This window comes from Peromyscus californicus, unplaced genomic scaffold (assembly GCF_007827085.1).
Source record: "Peromyscus californicus insignis strain IS unplaced genomic scaffold, ASM782708v3 Scaffold_3__1_contigs__length_106647218, whole genome shotgun sequence".
Lineage (NCBI taxonomy): Eukaryota > Metazoa > Chordata > Mammalia > Rodentia > Cricetidae > Peromyscus > Peromyscus californicus.
This window is the reverse complement of record NW_026294551.1, coordinates 13,410,552-13,429,782: the sequence shown is the minus strand read 5'-3', so window position 1 is coordinate 13,429,782 and position 19,231 is coordinate 13,410,552. Positions and strand designations below refer to the sequence as shown.

At 46.6% G+C, this 19,231-nt stretch overlaps 1 long non-coding RNA gene across 1 annotated transcript; it reads right to left on the bottom strand.

Moving 5' to 3' along the window:
• Positions 1-348: 348 nt before the first annotated feature.
• On the bottom strand, positions 349-7,015 carry LOC128122651 (uncharacterized). Its single transcript, XR_008222457.1, has 2 exons — positions 6,721-7,015; positions 349-6,179 (listed from the first exon to the last, which is right to left on the bottom strand). It is a non-coding gene; the product is annotated as an uncharacterized LOC128122651 (long non-coding RNA).
• Positions 7,016-19,231: the final 12,216 nt, after the last annotated feature.

The following is a 19,231-nucleotide window of genomic DNA, read 5'->3' as shown; positions in this document are numbered from 1 at the left end:
AACCTCCTGGTATTTCAAAACTGGTTCTCATCTGGAGAAATATGGAGGACCACTGCTTCAGAGTCTTCCCATGGGAAAAGGCTGGGAGAGAAAGAAAGGTATTTGATGTAATCGTGGAACACTGTTTTGACATGAATGAAGCCTGCAGACAGAGGTTCTCTATGCTTCATACTGGCTGGCATTCAGCTCTTCTACAACCAGATAGACCTACTGCAGCTGTCTTGGGAATGTCCTAATGCAGCAGATTAACCCTAATCCATGCTCATGGATCCCCAGAAACGAAGGGACAACCTCCACTTTTATCTTAATTTCCTTGCTAGTATGATAAACGACTTGAACAAAAGCAAGTTAAAGGAGGTAAGGTTTATTTGGCTAACAACCCCAGGTTACAGTCCATCATTGCAGGAAGGCCAGGCAACAGGAACTTGAAGGGGCTAGTCACATGACATCCACAGTCAGTAGCAGAGTGCAATGAAGTCAGGCATGTTTACTTGTACTCACCTGGCTTTCTCCATTTTCATACAGCTCAGGATACTTGCCTAGGGAATGTGCTACCCACAGTGGGTGGATCTTCCCATCCCAATAAATATAATCAAGATAATCCCCCCAAAGACATGTCGACAGGCCAAAATGATCTATATAATCCTCCATTGAGAATTTCTTTCCAGGTGATTCTAGACAGTTAAGCTGACCATCAAAACTAACCATCATAACTCCAGCCTCTTTCAAATTGTGATCATGTAGAAAGCCAGAACTATTACTCCTTCAAAATATCTACTTTAGCAATAGTGTTAGTAGCAATTATTTTACCATCAAGTTTAAAAAATACTTTTATTATTATTTCTATTTTTTCTCATGTTTAAGTAGTATGTGTGTAGACATGTTTGCCTATGTGGAAGCTCGTGTGTGTGTGGTGTGTGTGTGTGTGTGTGTGTGTGTGTGTGTGTGTGTGTGTGTGTGTACATGAGAATATGTGTGTAGAGGCCAGAGGTTGATAATGGGTTTTTTCCTAGACCGCTCCCCACTTCATTCTTTGAGGCAAGGTCTTTCAGTTGAAGCTGGAGCTCACTAATACAGCTAGTCTGGCTAGCCCATTTGTTCTGGGGATCCCCATCTCCAACTCCTGAGTGTTGGGATTATAGGTAGGGCACCATGCCCACTTGGCATTATGTGAGTTCTGGGGATCTGAACTCCTGTCCTAATCTTTTCCAATAAGCACTTTAACCACTGAGCCGCTTACCCAGCCCTTTACCACAAACTTTCAATCAGAACTACAAAACAAGAAAATGACCGGTGATTGCAACTTAGGGAGCAATGGGTGAGTTACCTGACACTTTCCTGTTGGACATCTGGAGGGTACACACCACCAGGGCTGGCTGATGATTCCCAGGGATGAATACCAGCAATGTCTCAGATCCCAGACCCCATAGCCACCGTGATCATGTGAGATCAGAAAACCAATACCCGTACCTTCAGCCCCAGTTGCAAACCAAATCCTGTACATCTTCCCTGGTAAAGCCCTGGCAAGGCAGCTGGTAACAACAATAATAAAAATAAAATAGCTGAGCAGGTGCATCAGCCTTGAATGGCTTATGATTTGAATGAACCTTAATGAGTTTGGTCACCAAACCTGGCTTTGCATGTCTGTATGTTGTATGTTTTTAAGAAAGAAAGGAAAAGGGTTGGGGGTGGTATGAAAAGACAGAGACAGAGAGAGAGAGAGAGAGAGAGAGAGAGAGAGAGAGAGAGAGAGAGAGAGAGCCAGAATGCAAGCATCTCATTAACCTCATTTGTAGCAGCCATCTTCAGGGTAAAAATTGCCCAGGGTTCTTCTCCTCTGCCTCCTTTCCTTCACCCCCTTTCTTCTCTCCTCTCTTTTCCCACCACTTGTTTTCCCTGTGAACCCCTTGAGTCCACCTGGCCTGGGTCCCGCCCTGCAGTCTGGGCCTACAGCCGCCTGCAGAGCAGAGAGGGCCGACTCCGTCCCATGTCACCCCCTGGGCAGTTCCTTGGCAGAGATTTGAAACATTTCTATTTAAATGACATTTGAACAAACGCAGAGGGGTTCAGTGGTACTTCAATCAAATGCCGTGGGATCTGGTTGGGAGCCTGGTCCCTGTGGACAGTGTGCGGGGAGTTCCCTGTGTTTTCTGATTTGAATTGCTTTGTTCTCCTTCCAGCAAGGGGGAAGGAGGGGGATACATTTGGCCGAAAATGAAACATTTCCCTTTTAAGTCAAAAACTTGAACATGGCTTGGAGGAGAGAGTTTAAGATCCATAATCCCCGGTCCTGAGCAGAAGAGAAACATGCCTGAGATTTCCTCTCTGGAACGGAGAAGTCAGGGAAACAGCTACTGGGTAGAGCAGCCTGGAGCCCTCTGAGAGGCTCTATTTCACAAGCTCAGGGGCCATTGCTCGGAAGCCACCTTCTGCCAGGCAGCTGGACCCAGTTCCTTTGGAAGTCCACACAGAGCTGTGTTCTCTTTCAACTGCTGGGACATGGAAGACAGGAGAGAGGGAGGAAGCAGGAGAGGAAAGGGGGAGAGAGAAGAAAGAAATGGGGAGAGGAGGAAGGGGGGAGAGGAAGAGGAAAGACAGAGGCTAGAGAGGAAGTCAGAGAGGGGGAGAGTAAAGGGGAGAGATTGGACACTTCATCATCATGTCGCATTCCTGACAAAAATCAGCTTGAAGGAAGAGTGTGTGGGCTCATAGGATGAGGGGATTCTGTCCATCCTGGAGGGAAAGCATGGCCACAGGAGCGTTTGGCAGCTGGCCACTCTGTCTCTGTAGTCAGGAAACAGCGAGAGAGGAATGCTGATGCTCCGTTTGCTTTCTCCTCGTAGACCCCAGCCTACAAAGGTGTGCAGCACACATTCAGGCTCCATCCTCCCTCCAGTTAAGCCTCTCTGAAAATGTTCTCATGGGCCCACCCCCAGGTGTGTCTCCCAGGTAACTCCAAATCCACTCAAGTCATTGAAGATGAGCTGTTGAGGAAGGAAAACACACACGGGCCGCTGTTCTGTGCCCTTTCACCTCTCCCCACGCCTGGGTGGGCACCCAGAGCACTCATTACCACGCGAGGTCCTCTGGTCTCAATTGGACCAGCTGTGTATACCTGGAGGTTCTGCCCACGATCTTCCTTGGTCCAGGACCATCATCCATCACAGCATTGGTGGTACAGTCGCCACAGGAGTGAAGAGAATGGCAAGTCTTTAAGAAAATCCCTAAGTTTGGATTTCTAGGAAAAAACAGAACCAGACAACCCTCTGGGGTGTTACCCATTTTGAAAACGGTTTGAATCATCAAGTAATAGTGCTCAAAGAAATGTGCTTCAGTAGCTCAGCTGGATTTCATCACTTTGCCAGTGATAAAGGGGGCACCTGAATGGACCCCTATCCTCTAGACAGAAAAGAACCCTATTAGTTTTATCTTGAAGCCCAACCTTCTCTCTCATGAAGCCTTATACTTAGCCCTTAAACCCAATAAATGTTTAACTAATGAGCATTTGAATGGATGTTTTCTATCCTTCTCAGGGTCCAAAACTGCTATCCCTCCCAACCCATTCCTATGGTGAACCTACCCACCAGTGTGCATTAGTTGCCAAGGCCTTTGGGAAACGATTAGATCATGAGTTCGGAGCCCTGCTGAATCCTCAAACAACAGCTCTGCTCCTTCCACTTCCACCACTGGAGGACAAACTTGAAAGCACCTTCCAGGAAGCAGAACGCAGGGTTACCAGACATCAAATCTACTGGGGCTATAATTTATGTAGCTTCCAGAACTGTGGGACATAGTGATATTCACAAGCCACACAGTTTGCAGTATTTTCTTGTAGCAGCCTGAAATGTTCTGAGACATTCGGATGATAAAATCGTCAGAAATGAAGCAGAACCAACCCAGGATGCCCCTTCTAAAGTCTCACTGAACCATAACTCTCTTTCTTTAGGGCCCAGCCTTGATTTCACTTCGTGCAGAGGAGGAACATAGACTTTCTGCAAGGATTTCATGCACTCAGAGACTTGAAAAAATTCCAAGGAGAATACTGCAACTTCTGATCAGACGTCTTCGCATTAATGTTTATGTGGGCAGCATGCTGTATTAACTTTTGCTTGTAGGGGACTAACAGCCTACCTGAAGCCCCGTAAGAATTTATCGCTATACATGAACCAAAAATACAGGGATAAATTTGGGTCTGTCTATAGCTGAAATCGAGTCTATGAACAGCACAGAAACTTACTCTCAGGGATGGGTAGGAAAAAAAAAAAAACTGGGCTTGACCAGGACATGGTGTTTGCATGTGTGGAAATTGAAGTCGCTTGATATGTACAACTAATGCATACTAGTAAACAATTAAAGAGCAAACTCTGGGGGCTGGAGAGAAGCTCACTAGTTAAAGGCACTGACTGCTCAGCCAGGGGATTTGGGTCTGATTCTCAGCACCCATACAGTGACCACAGCTGTCTGTAATTACAGTTCTAGGGAATCCAACACCTTCAGTAGTCTGACCTCCGTGGGCACCAGACTGCAAGGACTACACAGATATACATGCAGGCAACACATGCGTGTGAAGGTGTGAATGCACATATGTGTGAAGGCCTGAGGACAACCTTGGGTGCTATGCTCAGGAACATTGTCCACCTCTTTTTTTTTTCTTTTTTTTAAAAAAAATAAATTATTATGGTGATATTTTATTTGTACTGAAATGTGATTTTATTTGTATGTTAATAAATAAAGTTGCCTGGGGGTCAGAGCTAATGGCAAGCCATAGCAGAAGCCGGGCAGTGGTGGCACACACCTTTAATCCCGATCACATGACAGGCAGATCTCTGTGTGTTCAAGGATACAGCCAGCATAGAGACACACGCCTTTAATCTCAATACCAACCATAGAAGACCTGGAGGTCTGTATAGACAGGCAGTGAGTGACGAGGAGGTCATGTGGTTGGGTTTACAACCAATGAGGAGGCAGAACAGAAAATCAATAAAAAGACAGATACACAGGAAGTAGGTCTCTTTCTGAGGGGAAGGACAACAGAGGCAGCCAAGGGTAAGAAAGGTTTTTTAGTATCAGCTCTTAGCTACTGCTCTGACCTCTTGGACTTTTAACTCTGAATTTGGCTCTGTGTTTCTTATTTAATAAGACTGTTACATCTACATTGTAACTAATTCTTGCCTGGTAATTGTTTTGTTATATGTAATTTTACTATGTAAAAGTTAAAACCTTCCTTTTTGAAAAAAAGAAAAAGGGGAAGTGCTGTGGATGATTGATTGATAAATAAACACTGATTGGCCAACAGCCAGGCAGGAAGTATAGGCGGGACAAGGAGAGAGGAGAATTCTGGGAAATGGAAGGCTGAGGCGGGGAGACGCTGCCAGCCTCCCCCATGAGAAGATGTTAAGATACTGGTAAGCCATGAGCTATGTGGCAACTTATAGATTAATAGAAATGGGTTAATTTAAGACATAAGAACTAGATAACAAGAAGCCTGCTGCAGCCATACAGTTTATAAGTAATATAAGTCTCTGTGTGTTTACTCGGTTGGGTCTAAGCAGCTGCGGGACCAGCAGGTGAGAGAGATTTGTCCTGACCATGGGCCAGGCAGGACCAGGAAAGCTCCAGCTACAAATTATTTTATGTACCTGGTGCTTGCAGAGGTCAGAAGAGGGTGTCTTTCCAGTATCCACATTGATCAGGTCACAAACACCTATAACTTCAGCTCCCTCCTCTGGCCTCCACAGGCACCCACACATATATGGCATACACTTATGCAGATAAACGCATGTATAAAAATAAAAGTCTTTAAAAAAAATAACTTAAGTAAGTAGACAGGTATGTTTTCACCAATGTATTAGTGCCGCTCTCAATCTGGTTAGAGGAACTTCTTTTTGCCATCGACAGCAGTTAAAGCAAACTCCTACATGGCCAAAGTTCTGAGAATAAGTGACCACTGAGTGCTCAATCCTGAATGAAACACATCAATGCCCCACTTCATCCCTGGCACTCAGGGACCATCTTAGAAGAGGGGACAGAAAGAGTGTAAGAGCTGGAGGATGGGGAGGGGTGCTGTGCAATGCTCTCTTTTAAACACGATATAGCTGATGCACACACGAGCTCACAGGTGGAGGAGGGGCTCCTGAGGCAGACCTCTACCCTGAGGAGATATCGGCAGCTGATGGCTCCTGAGGAAGGGAGAATAATGTAAGTTAGGTTTTCTTAGGAGAATACCCCTGGTAGGTTGCCCACCCCTAGAAGATAGTCCCAAGCCCATGTGTGTGCAGGCAGCACTAACTGGATTCAGTGGGTTAATAAAAAAAGAAAAGCAAAAGAGAACATGAAGGCGGGAGGCTTGTTGGGGGCATCTAGATGAGGGGGAGGGGACTTGGGAGTGGCTATGAGCAAGACACATGGTATACAGGAAGGAATTGTCAGAGACTAAATAAGAAGCAATCTTTAAACAAAGCAGCACGATATTGTCATAGAAAAAGATGCATGAACTAATGGAACAAAACCAGGACACAGGAACCAATTCACACATATATGGTTAACTGATTTTTTTCTTCATGGATCTGTATATATGAAGATATTTTTATTTTTTATTTTATCTGTTTTTCTTTATTTTAGTTTACATACTGACCACAGTTTCCCCCTCCTCTCCTCCCGTTCCCTCCCCCCATCCACTCCTTCTCCCTCCCCATTGAGGAAGGGTAAGGCCTCCCTTACCCTCTCTTCAACTGGACTCTCGGAGCTCGGCCCAGTGCTTGGCTGTAGATCTCTGCATCTGCTTCCATCAGTTACTAGATGACGGCTCTATGATGACAATTAGGGTAGTCACCAATCTAATTACAGGAGAAGGCCAGTTCAGGCTCCCTCTCCACTGTTGCTAAGAGTCTCAGCTGGGATCATCCTTGTGGATTCCTGGGAGTTTTGCTGGCACCAGGTTTCTCCCTAACCCCATAATGGCCCCCTCTATCAAAATAACTCTTCTATTACTCTCCTGCTCTGTACCACCCCCAACTCAACCATCCTGATCCCTCATGTTCCCATTCCCCCATCTCCTCTCCTCTACCCCACCCCCACCCACTCCCAGTTTACCCAGAACATCTCATCTATCTCCCCTTCCCAGGGAGATCCATGCATCCCTCTTAGGGTCCTTCTTGTTACCTAGCTTCTGAGGCTGAAGATTGTAGTCTGGTTATCCTTCCTGGAACTCACTTTGTAGACCAGTAGATCAGGCTGGCTTCGAACTCACAGAGATCCACCTGCCTCTGCCTCCCAAGTGCTTAGGATTAAAGGCGTGAGCCACCACAGTCCTTGTTTTCTTTTTGAAACAGGGTCTTCCACTGCAGCTCAGGCCAATCTGGAGCTATGTAGCCCAGGCTGGCCTTGAACTCATGATAATGAGTTCATCCTTCTTCCTCATCCTCTCAATTGATTTTTGACAAGTTTACCAAAAACATACAGTGAGAAAAGGCAATGTGCTGGGAAATTGGATATACACATACATAACTCTTGCTGAAACCAAGTCTTAAGAGAAAAATAGAAATGTGTGACTTCTCACACAATGAGAAGACTTTTCCCAGAGACCATGGGAGCATCTGTGTGGCAGCCTCCAGCCAGAGGGTAGAAAGCAGCACCCATTCACAGCAGCAGGTGACTCCGAGCTGAGCAGGATGCCTCCTCTCAGAGGCAGTGATACAGCCAACCCTCTGCTGGATGAGGGAGCTGCTGTTGAAACACTGGCAGGCTGGGGGATGTTACAGCTCTTCTGAGATCTGCCTAGCACTTCTGAGACATCTCCTGTCGCTCTTGATTGCCTTTATACCCATCTCTCAAACTTCCTTAACCATGGTAACCAGAGCGAGCCTCAGCTCCATACTGCTCAAAAGGATCTTCCATGCTTTTCATTCTGCTCCCTTCTAGCATGTGTATGCTTAGGCAGGTGGCTAACATCCTAATGCAAAGGAAGTCAGTGTAGACATATTGTGCCTTAGTGAAAAGTGGATACCTGAGCTTTTTTAACTGGGGAGAGGAGGAGGACTGCAGAGATGGCTCAGCATGAAAGAGCACTGGCTCTTCCAGAGGACTCAGATTTGATTCCCAGCACACAGGTGACAGCCCATGAATGGCTTGTAATTTTACTTTCAGGGGATCCAACACTGTCTTCTGGCTTCTGAGGGTACTACACACAACTGGTGCACAGACATACATACAGACAAAGACCCATACACCCAAAATAATGATTTGAAATTTTTGATTATGTGGAGGGGGATATGGGAATACAGGTACCATGGCACACATGTGAGAGTCAGAAAGACAACTTTGTGGAGTTGGTTCTCACCTTCCAACCTTATGTAGGTTCCAGCAATGAAACTCAGGTTTTCAGTCTGGTACTGTCAGGCAGCAAGCACTTCTTCTGCCTGAGACACAGCACTGATACCTACAAGCACCTTTGAGCAAGGGAAAGAAATCACCTAGACCAGTATCTTTAAACGGTCAATAGAAGAAGCTGGATTTCTACCATCAGTTGTGGAATATTCCTTTATACTGTGTGAAGATATGTCACTGTGGTTGGTTTAATAAAATGCTAAATGGCCAATAGCTAGGCAGGAGGCATAGGTAGGACTTCTGGACAGAGAGAACTGTAGGAAGAAGAAAGGAGAAGTTCCCAGCCTGATGCAGAGGAAGCAAGACATGCAGGAAGAGAGGTAAAAGCCACGAGCCATGTAACAGCACATAGATTAATAGAAATGGGTGAATTTAAGTTTTCAGAGCTAGCTAGAAATAAGTCAAAGCTAAGACTGGGCCTTTATAATTAACAATAAGTCTCCATGTCATTTTTGGTGAGCTGGCAGCCCAAAGAAAAACCCATTTACAAAGAATGATGGTAACTATTGTTTAAAACAGTGCTGTCACCAGATATGGGGATGTACACCTTTGATCCCAGCACTCAGGAGGCAGAGGCCTTGTGAGTTCAAGGCCACTCTGGCCTACATTGTGAGTCACAGGCCAGCCAGGGATACACAGTAAGACCCTGACTTAAAATAAATTAATAGTACTTTCAACAAAAGATTTGAATAGGACTTCATAAGAAGAGAATATCCAAATGGGCCATAACCATAGGGAAAAGCATTTATGTGTTTAAATTCTTTAAAGTAATACCATGGGGCCAAAATACAAAGAGTAAGTAGAAACCCCACACACTAGAAAGGACATAACTTGGTGTAATCACTTTGCAAAACTTTTTGATGGTAATTATTCATGTAGAACATACATGTACCCCACAACTGAGCATTCCATTCCTCAGAAGAAATGCCCAGATCTATTCCCTAGGCAACATAAAAGGAGTATGGATAGTGGAATTCATAAATTTTAGTTTCTACCCTCACCATATGCAACATGTATCCACTCAATGGATTATTAAATTCACTCTGCATATGTTTAACCATGTGCAGACAGATAGATAGATAATAGACAGACAGATAGATAGATGACAGATAAATAGATAGGTAGATAGATAGATAGATAGATAGATAGATAGATAGATAGATGACAGATATCTCTGCTCAGTGAGCATGAATCAACACTATATATATATATATATATAATGAATCTCACTAACATACCTTATGACCCATTTACATAACATTCAAGAAGTCTCATCTACATGAAATTCAAAAACATCCAAACTAATCTAAAGTATTAGATGTCAGGGTCATGGCTACTTTTATTAAGGGGAATATTATTGGCTGACAACCCCAGAGAGCTGGAAGCCCCTTACAAGAGAGAGTTCTCTTTGTGAAGAAGCCACCAAGCTGTACCCCAGTTGTTCTGTGCACTTTGTTATTTATGCCAAACTTCAATGAAAACGTACCTTTAAAAAATACTGCCTGCTCAGAAGATACACCGAGCAGATCAGTGTCTCTGTGATTCATGTGCCTTTGCCTTTTAACAACAGTTCCGTTCTTTCAGAAAACGGTCCTTTCATTGTGACATCAATGTCATCCATCAGGCACGTCTGTCTTTCCCACCCTACAGACAGCTGTGTCCTCCGGCCCCACGCTGACCAGCCCTTTGTGTGCAGTCCGCTGTTTATCAGCAGGGCCAGCTCTGCTGCTTCGCAGCTTCTAACCCCTTCCCCAGATGCTACGGCTGGTTTGTGTTTCGCAGATAAAGTTCCGCTGATAAACAGTGGATGAAACAGAAAGATCACAGGACTCTCAATCTCAGGCCTCCTGACTCTCCACCCTGGATCAGTTGTGTGACTTTTTTGAGCCTCTAATTTCTTCTCTCTAGAATATAGTAATGACCGTACCTGTCCCATCGGAAGAGTCCTTAATAAACATGAGTTAGCATTGTGACTGTCATTGTTAATGGAGTAGGAGGAAGAGAAAGATCTCAAATTAGCCTCCCCCCCAACTTCAAAATTAATGTTTTATTGAGAATAAAAAAATTAAGGAAAAAAAACATGAAATGCACATTAAAGAAACCGGTGCCAAGGAGAGCACTCAGTTGACAAAGTGCTTGCCTCATAAGCATAGAGGTCTGAGTGCAATCCCTAGACCTCATGGAAATGCTGAGTAAGGTGCTGCACACTCCCCACCCCAGTGCTGGGGAAATGGAGACCGGCAGACCCGTGGAGTACACCAGGCAGCCACAGCAGCCACGTGGATGAGCTTCAGGTGATGAGACGGACCTTGTCTCAATGATGGTGGACAGGGGCTGGAGAGATGATTCAGGCATTAAGAACACTTGCTGCTCTTCCAAAGGACTGCAGTTTGGATTCAAGCACCCACAAGGTAGCTCACAACCATCTGTATCTATACTTCCAGTATAATTCCAGGGTAAATGACATCCTCTTCTGACCTCTGCAAGCACCAGGCATGTACAAGTCAGATAAAATATTTTTTTAAAAAAAGGAGGTGGACAATGTTCCTGAGCATAGCACCCAAGGTTGTCCTCAGGCCTTCACACATATGTGCACTCACACCTACACATTTGCACACACACACACACACACACACACCACTGGCCACTTTGTTTTTTTCGCATATATGCATGTGGCAGAAGAATAAAACCTGAAGAAAAGCGTCATTAACATTAACATATGAAAGAAACCAGTTGGTAGAGAAAGACTGAATGCCCTTCCCCAAACAGAGCATCATACAATCAACACAGCATGCCCAGAAAGGCACATGATACTATGTAAATGTCCTATAACTGGTCATGTGGTTCGTGACCCAATGCCTTCAGGGATTTCCTCCCTACCTACTAGTCCACTCCCATTCTCAGAATGTTTTCCCTTTCTTAATAAACTGTCTCTTTTCCTATTGTAACTGTGGGTCCCTGGAGCAATTCTTTGCTGTGGGACACAAACACTTGGATACTTCAGCAGGTGCCCCAGAACTCACATCCACACTTACACCAAGCATGTATGTGTGTGGCGTGTATATATGAATGAATGCGTTTGTATGTGTATGGGGGCACATCTACACATATGTGCAGGTGTTTTTCAAGGCTCCAGGTTGATATCAGGAGTCTTCCTCCATGGTTCTACACCTTATTCACCAAGTCAGGGTCTCTCAATTGAACCAGACCTCACTCATACTGACTTACTCAGCTAGACCACTTGCTCCGAGGTTTCTCCTCCTCTGTCCTCCAAGAAGCAGAATTACAGGTTGCTGCATACCCACCTGGCATTTATGTGGGTGCCTGGGAGCCAAACCCAGGTCCTCCAGCTTGCTCAGGAAGCACCTTACCCACTGAGCCACCAAGGCCTATTTTTTCTCTCCAGCAGTGCATTATGGATCCATCCCTGCGTCATCACAGAGTCTTTATTAACTGCACACCATGCCTTTCTACAAAGGCAGCCTTTACTTTGCCGTGCTCAGTGTTGGGGAAATACTTGTTCCCAAACCTCTCCGGCTGTAAACAACAGAGCAATAAACATCTCTGCCCATGATCTGCTCAAGCTGTTCAGAACCTCGCTGGATTTCAGTTTGAAAGAACTCAGTAAGATTATATGTGTAAAGTGTCCGGAAAGGACACGATGGACCCAGGATGATGGGGACAACTGAGATGAAGAATAAAAACAACAGAACTTGTTTTTTCTTCTGTTCTTGAAACAGAATTAGCCCAGGTTAGCCTTCAATTCACCACATAGCTGAAACTAGTTTTGATTGATTTCGTTATTCTACTGTCTCTACCTGCTGTGTTCTGGGACAACAGGAATGTACCACCATTCCCAGGTGACAACAGAACTTTTTTTTTCAGAACTTCTTATAAATACATGTTTTCCTGGAGATAAAATTCCAGGCTTACACTTTGCAAATTTCTAGTCATCTGGTAAACAAATCACTTTGCCCTCAGCACCACCCTGCCCAGATCCCCTCTGCAGGCTAACACACCATCTCCCAGCTGCTCTAAGTATTGACTGCAAAAGGCTCAGTCCTAAACATTGTCATTGACCTAACAAATCACTTAGGTAGGACATGTCTGAAATGTCACACACACACACACACACACACACACACACACACACACACACACACGATCTCAACAGCCACAGCCATCAGGTGATTGATATAGAGTACATAAGACAGCCCCCTTACCCCAAAGGGACCATTATTTATTGCGAAGCTCCCATGCAGCCGGGGACAGACTTGATTTCAATGGAGGCCTCTCTTCCGTTCCTCTGTTTATCCCTCTTCCTTCTGTCTATAGACATTGCTTGCCCAGAGTTCCTCTCAAACCATTTGCATGAAAATCCCTGTTTTGAGTGACTACACCTCAGAATACCTCCTGGGGAAGTGTGTGAGGTTAAAACAACATCCCTCTTATCAAGCAATACAGCCCAGTAACTTGAGGGTGAGCTGCTATGAAATGGGGTTATCCATCCCACAACTTGTGAGCCACGTAATGACCGACGGCAAGCCCACACTGAAGGGAGAGTGTGCCGCTCCATGACCCGGCACCAAGAGAGGTCAAGCAAGCCACCTAAACAGGACCCAGGGAAGCCAGGGTGACTTGCAGGGCTGGCAGGCTAGAGGCAGAGATATCATCAGGACAAAGTTCAGAGCAGGGCCAAGGTGAAAAGTGAACTGTCTGACCCGGTTCACGGGCATCAGTTGGACAAGGACACGCATTGATACGAGAACCACCTGATGCTTGCCCAGTACAAATAATAATAATCAAAACACCTGGTACCGCCTTCGGGTGGATAAGCCAATGTCTTTAATCTCTCCCTCTCTTTCTCTTTCTTTTCCCCTTGATGACTGAAGTACCCACTCTGTGGGGCCTTCTGCTAGAGCCACACTGGTAATAGTGACAAGACTTTGATGTCCCCCTCATTCAACAGAATGTTGTTTAGTTCAAAGTGAGGAACAGAGGCAATTCTTTGCTTTTAAATTATTAGCTCCCTAAGTCTTCTGTAATGATATAGTTTGACTGAAGTGTGCAGTTTATTAACTACATAAAGACGACATTATCAGAGCGGAGAAAGGCCACTGCGAGTTCTGCCTTTCAGCCTAGCAGCAGGGGTTCCTGATACTTTGATCTCAATCAATGCTAAATGTCTTTGTGAGATAGAGGGAGCTGGCTGAAATTATCTTTGGCAGGGCGGCGGCATCAATTATTCAAGCCCTTTTCCTTATGAATTAAAGTGTTCTTCAACTTCTACCCCACTCATGGGCTTGGGTGGTTTTTTTTTTTTTTTTCCCTTTATTGTTGTTTTTCTAGTCAGGAAAGGCACTTGGAATAAATCTCCAGGCAATCGCTAATCATACTCCGGCTGACCTTTGAAAATCCACATCTCCTCCTCCTCCTCCTCCTCCCTAATTGCCCTCTCCACCCTCAGTTCCCGGCCCTGGTCTTCTCTGAGGTGACCCGAAGGACTATTCAGAGAAAAGGGCACCATTGTTTCCGTTGGGCTTCATGCCAAAACGGTCAGCGGAGACCAGTGAAGCAACCCCTTGACAAGAAGTGTCAGTTTGAAACTCAATGAAGCAGAGGCGCCCACACGCCACGCCACGCCACTCGAAGCCCTGGGGCTGCCCTCAGCAGCTCACTGTGGCTCCCGTGAACAGCCTCAGTCTCAGACTGCCCGTGTGATCCTGAACATGGTACCTTCTGGGAAATGATCTTGAAACTACAGACGATCACCCAAGAGTGAATCATCAAAACAAATGAGGAGGTTCTATTAGGGAAGGAAAGGAGGGAAGAGGAGTAGAGGGGGAGGGGAGGGAGGAGGGGAGGGGAGAGGAGGAATGGGAAAGGAAAGAGAGGTCAGAGTGCATTTGATGCTTGGTCATTTCTCAATAGCTGCAGGGAACTGGTCCTAGAATCCCTGGGGTATCAAAATCTACAAATGTTCAAGTCCCATATACACTTGATATGATTCCAAATCTTTAAATTTGTAAGAACTTGTTCTGAGCTCTGTCCCTTAAATGTAGTGTAGTGTTTGCGTAGAGGCTGTACACATCCTCCCAAAACCTTAAGTAAGGCTAACCCACCTCTAGGCTGTTTTATAAAATAACGGTTTTGTTTATTCTTTGTAAATATACTTTGATCATATTTATTCCCCTCCCCAGCTCCTCCCAGATCTTCTACCTCCTCTACCGACTTACGTTTATTCGCTGCCCCCTTCTCTCAAAAAAAAAAAAATCCAGTTTGTGTTGCTTGCCTCCTCCTGAGCATGAGGCCTGCCCTGTTGGATGGTCGACACACCCACTGTCTCTCCATTGAAGAAAACTGATTTTTTTTCCCCTCTCCCAGCAGGTATCAGTTGTGAATAGCTTCATGGCTAGAGGTGGGATTTCCTTACCCCCTTCTTCCTGCATGCTGGGGTTTTATTTTATCTGTTTTGAGCACATACGGGTCTTGTCCATGTTGTCATAGTCTCTGTGCGTTCACCTGCCCCATTCTATCTGGAAAACAATGTTCTCACCCACACCTCTGGCTCATACACCGTGGTTACCTCTAATATCCAATACAATATAAATACAGCCTAACTCCTTCCAACACACTGTTCTTATGGCTCTCCTCCTCAGTCAACATTGTACCTCCTCAATATTCTTTGCTGGCGACCCCTGACCTCTACAGAGTGTCTCAGGACGTCCTTGGAGACCCCTTAGCTAGTCAATACTCACTCGGTGATCCTGTCTACATATGGGAAACTCCCAGACTTTTAACTCAGATCCAAAGCACTCCTCTGAGGCCTGGACTGACAAAAACTTCCCTACCGAGTGTCTACTACAGACCTACATGTAACAGGAAACTCCTGATCTTGTCTTCTCAATAAGTTCTCTTTCTGACCACCCACCCCTGTGGGGGCCCACAGAGGTTTCCTAGTGAGATCTGAGCTTGCTTTACACAGCAGGGCTGCATTAGGGGATGGCTTGACCACGTGCATGGTTACCAGGTCTTTAGAAGGGTCCGCACTTGGCTGTGCTGGGGGGAGGTCTTTTGCCCCGTTCCTTGGCATTTCTATAAAAAGCTAAAGAGACAGAAGAGGCCGGTGGATATTGATCCAGATCCTCCCGAGGCTATCCTGTACTTCTGTCTGTCTCAATCTCTGCCATCCTTCTATCGAAAAGTTCCTCATCCCTCTCTGCTCAGAGTACTGTGGGTAAAAGTGGGAGCTGCCTCCCCAACACACCCCCACTAGCCACAAAGGGCCAAGTCATCACGGGTTTGGTTCTCTGCTCCTCCCCAAACTGTGGAGTTACTCTTCAGCCTTCCTTGTGCCCATATCCCATATCCAATCACCAAGGGATACCTTTAGATTTAACATCAAAATGAAGAGCTGGGGTGCTAGCTCAATTAGTAAACTGTCTGCTACACCAGCGTGAAGACTTGAGTTCAATACCCTATAACCCGTGTAAAAATCCCAGTGTGGTGGTACATGCTTGCACTCCCAGTGCTCAGTGGAAGAGACAGGCCGATCCTTGGGGACCCCAGACAGCCAACCTAGTCTACTTGGCAAACTTCAGGCCTATGAGAGACCCTCTCTTAAAGAACAAGGTAAGGGACAACCGAGGAATAGCTCTTGAAGTTGTCCTCTGTCCTCCATACTCATGTGTACACACGTACACACACACACACACACACACACACACACACACACACACACACACACACACACACACTACCAGCCCCTTGTTGCCATCTCTCAGTTCTAACACGCCATCATTTCTCACTCTGGCATTTAGCAGCCTCTCAGCTTGACCCCTGTGTCCACACTGTCTTCACAATCCAGTCTCAGCATGGCAGCCAGAGAGGACAGCAGCCCTCCAGCTCAGCTAGCATGACTTTCCCATAAGAGACTTCCCCATGGCTTCTTCCCTCTCCTCGGGTCCAGAACATCTTCCCTTCAATGGGTCTTCTGAGATATCACTTCCCAGGTCACTTAACCAGACTCAGAATGCACGTCCCTCCTCTCTATTTCCCAGATCACTTCTGACATTTACTTTACGTCATTCATTACTTGGTGCTCTGGAATTTGTACAGAGGAGTCATTCTCTTGCCGTGCCCCACACCTGATAGAGCGAACGCGTCCTTGGAAGGGGTACTGTTTTTCAGTTTGTACAACGGCGACAGGAGGGACTGCAAGTTCAGTGACAGGAAGATGGAGGTGCACATAACCAGTCGCCTCCCCTGACTCCCTTCCGCACTGGAGAAGAGTGGGTGGTTCTTGGAGGAATCTTTGTGAGCTTCTGCTGTTCATCTCCTGCCTTCTTCACCATGGCCTTCCCCATCAGCTTCCTCCAGATCTGATTTCTCTGTGTCTTCTCCTCTTTCCTATTACTCGGCTCCCCCACAATGGTCCAATGAGCCTCCTCTGTTCCTTGTGTCTTTCAGTGTCCCTCAAGGCCCTGTCGTCTCCATCCCAGTGTTCCTTCCTGGAAACCAACTCAGCAATTTCCATCATGAGGCCGCCAATGTGTCCCCCTAACTTCTTTCTTCTCTTCATTTTCTTGATCCCTTGGAAGGGCAGCACCACGCTCCCTAACGGGCCAGACCTCAGTCTTACCTCACTCTCTTTCCTGTGAGGCCCGTTCTCAGAGCCCACACTGCGGTGCCTGTTCACCTGCCTCTTCCCTTTCCAGTACCAGCACTCTCATGTCACTAGTCCCTTCCATCTTTGGTTCTAGGGGGGTTTCAAGTTGACTGCCCCCTATTCACATTTCAGCCCATCGCTCATTCTGCTGCCTCTTCATTGCTGTAAAGTCTGGCTCCAACCAGCCACTGTCTGGCTCCAAAGCCCCTTTGGGGCACCTTGTCATCTGTCAAATCCAGCCTCTTCAGTCCTAGATTTCCTCAATGTCTGCATTCTCTCCCACTATCCCTGTAAATGCACGGGCTTCCTCGAGGTCTTGGACACACTCCCCTCTGTAGTTGACCACAGCCAAACCACACCTAGTTGTTCTGGGTAACCGGAATGCCTCCCTCTTTTCTCGATGCCATTTATGTTTCAACCCAAAGTTGCCTGTGAAGACTCAACAGCCACACGAGGGCCTTGGTTCCCCACTCTGAGTTGCTATATTTTCCAGCAAATGATCACATTCTGCATTGTATCATTCCAGAATACACTTTAGTTCCCTTGGCTCCTGGGAAAGCCCTTGAGGGTTGGGGTCGGAGTCACGGGAGCCATTTGCATTCCCACCTGATCACATGATGTGTCCTTAACTAATGGGTATTGAATGGATGGATGAACCAGTGTGCGTGCGTGTGTGTGTGTCTAGGTGTGACATGTGTACTTGTGTATGCATGTGTTTGTTATGTGGAGACCAGAGATTGGCATTGGCTGTCTTCCTCAGTCTACCCAGTCACCCTTCACCTCTCTTATTCAACATGTAATGCACTGACTCTTCCAGACTGGCAGGCCAGCAAGCTCCAGGGACATACCTGCCTCTGCCTCCTCAGAGTCTGTGTTACAGATGCCATCTCAGCCAGCTTTTTACCTTGGGGCCGGGACTCAGAACCTTATGGCTGAGCCCTCTCTCACGGGTGAATGATTAGTAATTCTGAGACTTGCTGAGCCACCCCACATGTATTTATAAACCTGTCTCTTCCTTTGCTCCGCTCCTCACCACCCACACAGACATCTCTTCTGAGCTTGTCTCTCGTCAGCCTGTGTGTGCACATCTCCTCATTACGGAGCCACCTGACCCCTCTTTCTTCAACCCTGATTCACTTGCCCTCAAGGGTTTTTGAGCTGACTCCTTCAGATTCGAATCTCAGGGCTGAGACTACTTCTGAGGGTCTCCTCTGTCTGCCCGTCCTCAACTTTCTGCTTCTGGGATGATCCTCAGACCCTGGAGCAAAGGCAAAGCTTGGTCCCAAGGCAGTGTCCCCTCAGAACCAGCCAAAGAGCAAAAGAAATCCCGCCCTTCCTGAGATCAAAGCTTCGTACCGCGGGATCACCGTGGCCTAATGCCATGCTGCTATAGCAACGTGAATTTTAAGCAGTCACCAACAGAACAGGTCTCTTCTATCTCAGCAGCCCGTAGAGCCAGCCTCTCCAGGTGGGACTCCCCACAACAAGGGACAGGGTGGGCCCCAGGCATCTGAGGCATTTTCTGAGGGCAGGCCAGCTCACCTTGTGGCTGACATCTGAGGCCAGACTGGATAGGGGAGGGGTCTCTCCAGAGACACGCCATTACTAGGGATGATACAGGGGGCACCAGCAGCCTTAGAGGCAGGACCTCAATAAGGAGACTGATGATAGAGATCCCACCTCTCTGCCCTCAGAGACAGGCTCTTCTGTGTCCACGAGGTCTTTCCAGGCTCTGGTCTCAATGACTGCATGCTCTCTCTAGGAGACAGACAATGGAACTGGAATGATAAAGATTCTCTGCCTGACCGTGGAGTTTGACACTGGGACCAATGTTGACAGTGACACCAACCACACACCCAGTGCCCCACCAAGACTGGGTCACCTCTGTGGGCTCAGAAGCTGCCGTGGCTTGAGTGTAAAATGCCCCCAATAGGCTTGTCTGTTTGAACACATGGCCCCCTGACGGCAGCACCATGTTAGAAGCTTATGTAAGCTTGAGGAGGCAGAGCCTTGCTGGAGGAAGTATGTCACTGGGGGTGGACTCTGAGGTTCTATAGCCTGGCCCCAGTTCCTGTCCACTCCATTTCCCTGTGAGGGCATGAAATAAAATCAGCCAGCTTCCTGCTTCTGCTGCTGGACCTCGCCTACCTGTTACCACATCTTCCCTCCATGATGGAC